Source organism: Python bivittatus, unplaced genomic scaffold (assembly GCF_059951505.1).
Source record: "Python bivittatus isolate LINGU-HERP-01145 unplaced genomic scaffold, Pbiv_v1 ctg000220_np1212, whole genome shotgun sequence".
NCBI classification, from domain to species: domain Eukaryota; kingdom Metazoa; phylum Chordata; class Lepidosauria; order Squamata; family Pythonidae; genus Python; species Python bivittatus.
The window spans coordinates 23712073-23714998 of record NW_028277048.1 but is presented as its reverse complement, the minus strand read 5'-3'; positions in this window follow the sequence as shown (position 1 = coordinate 23714998).

Genomic DNA, 2926 nt, shown 5'->3' with positions numbered 1-2926 from the left:
GATAAATATGGGAGCCATCTTGGAGGAGGGCATACCTGAACCAGCCTATAGATGACAACCGCCATCTTGAAATTGAAAGGGCTTGGATTGCTGATACCGAACGCGACTTAGGGGCCGCCATCTTATTTTAGGGCGGCACCTTCAGAAAATACTCCTGCGGAGCCATTTTAATCTGAAATAAAGCTTCTTTTCACATGGCATCACCTGCTTACATTGACTTTGCCTGATTAATGGGTTGTAAAAGTAGGCCAATTTCCCGTGAGAGAGAGAAGAAAAAAAAAAAGAGCTTAAATCCACCTTAAGTTTATAGTATGCTAAAAATGCAAACTTTGGAGTTTTGTAACATTTTCATCAGATAAAATGATTAAAAATCTGAAAGGGGGGAACATGCTTCTATGATTTGAAATATCAGAAAAAAATTTCACTGTGCTTGAAAATCCAGCAGTTCTATAAACATAATATGGTAACAAAAGTAAAAAAATACAACTATCTAAATGGGCTCAAGTTTTTAAAAATTCTGTATAAAGAATGATTAAGCTTGGGAACTTAAGCTTGTACTATTGTAACTGATCCTTGGTCTCTTAGCCAAAAATATATTGCCCAATATCTCAATTTCCCTCTTGTAAATTTGTTTAGGAATTAACAACAAATTGATTGCCTGGAGAAGGGAGGATCAGTTTTTCTTTTCCTAAAGTAGAATTTACTGGGTCAGTTTTTCAGACAGATTGTGATAATGCAAGTTTGACAGTGATTTTAAAATACTGTACTGTCATTATTGTCATTTAGAAAGAAGTACAAGAGGGGCTGAATTATACATAAAAGATTTAGGGAGCACTAGTGGAGCACCAGTCAACATGAAGAAGCAGTGCAATGGAGCAGAGTCAGTCTTCAGCTGCATTATAAAAAACACTGGATCCCCAGAAGTAATCACTCCTTTGCAAAGTGTGCTGGTTAGACCACCCTTGGAGTATTGAACACCATCCCTTAAAGGGGATATGGAGAAACTGGAGGGGACTCAGATGAGAGCTATCCGGATGAAACAGGCTCTGGAAATCAAATCTTATAAACCATGATTAAGGGCTCTGAATATGTTTAGCTTGCACAAGTGAAGCCTAATGGGAGATATTACTCTAAAACAGTGTTTCTCAACCTTGGCCGCTTTAAGCTTGTGTGGACTTCAACTCCCGGAATTTCTCAGCCAGCCAAGCTGGCTGGGGAATTCTGGGAGTTGAAGTCCACACAGCTTAAAGCGGCCAAGGTTGAGAAACACCGCTCTAAAATATCTAAAGGCTGTCACATGCAAAAGAGAGGCAGGCCTGTTTACTGTTGAAATCAAAAGCAGGACAAGGAGCAACATATTGAAATTAAAAGAAAGGACACTCAGGCTGAATATTAGGAGGGATTTCCTGGTTAAGCAATGGAACTGTCTATGCACAACAGGGATCAACTCCCCTTGCTGTGGGTTTTTAAATGCAACTGGATGGCATTTGTCAAGGATTGTCTAGTAGATTCCCGCATAGAGTATAAGGTTGGACTACATCCCCTATAAAATCCAATCCAACTCATATATTCTAGGATTGTATATCAGAGCAGTTGTGCTATGAGAATCTTTGTAAACTTTTCCCCTGTGCTATTTTTCCAATATTAATTCCTCCCCCAAGATGCTCATTATCTGTGGGGAAAAAAGCTATGCTTCTTTAATAAAGAAATCTTTTAAAGAAAAGAATGGTGACTTTTGGCAGCCATACACAAATCTTCCTGGATTTCAAGGACTGAATTGTACTAGAACTTTTTGACTGGTTTCTTGCTGAATCAAAAACTACAAATGTATACTTTGCTCTTGCCTTGGCTAGCAGAACTAGTGTTAAATTAATGCAACAGCAATTCATTCCTTTTTCCCTGTGGGCTGCATGAAAGAAGCAGAAGAATAATTAATCCTGTCATCCTGGAAAGAAATAATTTGGTAAAGCAGCAGCTCCTTCTGGATGGATCTTTTAATATTCATTGTGCATACTTCATTATGGTAATATGACAAGGCACTAGAGATATATATATAGAATCCTCCAGCCAACACCAGGGCGATATAAAGCCTGTCTTCATTACTGATATATTGGTATGGCAATGGCTGGAGAATGCTATAGGATGCAACAAATCATTAGTGTGGAAATGGCAAACATCATTAGTCCACATTTTTGCCCTTAACCAAGACAATCCATTTAAGCACAACAGCCCAAACCGAAGCTACATACATACATACTGTAGTACAGTACTATAATTCTGAGGTACATGAACTCACCTCCTCCTTCCCTTGCCCACTCCTCTAAACATCTAAGTGGTGAAGATAGGCACAGATGTTTTATACATCAGTGCATGCATTCTCAATTAGAGGATTCTGGGTTTCACTGTTACATGTACACTGTAATATGGGGTAGTATAAAACTATAGAAAATAACAAAATCCTTGCTCTCTACAAATTAATCTACTTCAGCTGATTTTGTGCATGCAGTTCTTATAGCACTTGTGACACTTCTCCATTTGAGACTGGTGCACAATCTGAGGATTATCTTGGACTTGCAACTCCATCTCAAAGAGCAGGTGGCAGCTGTAGTCAAGAGGGCCTCCACGTAGGTTCATCTAGTGTACCAGTTGTGCCTTTTCCTGGATTAGGAAGTTTCAGACAGTTACTCATGCTCTAGTCACCTCATAAATACACTATTGCAACGTGCTCTACATGGGGCTGCCCTTGAAGACCAGTCTGAAGCTACAACTAGTCCAGAATGTGGTGATGCAGGTAGTAAGGGACATGCCTTGGTACAGCCATGTGACAGCACTACTCCATGAAATGCATTGATCATCAGTCAGCTTCTGAGTGCAATTCAAGATGTTGGTTACCAACTATTAAACCCTTCGTGGCATAGGGCTTGGT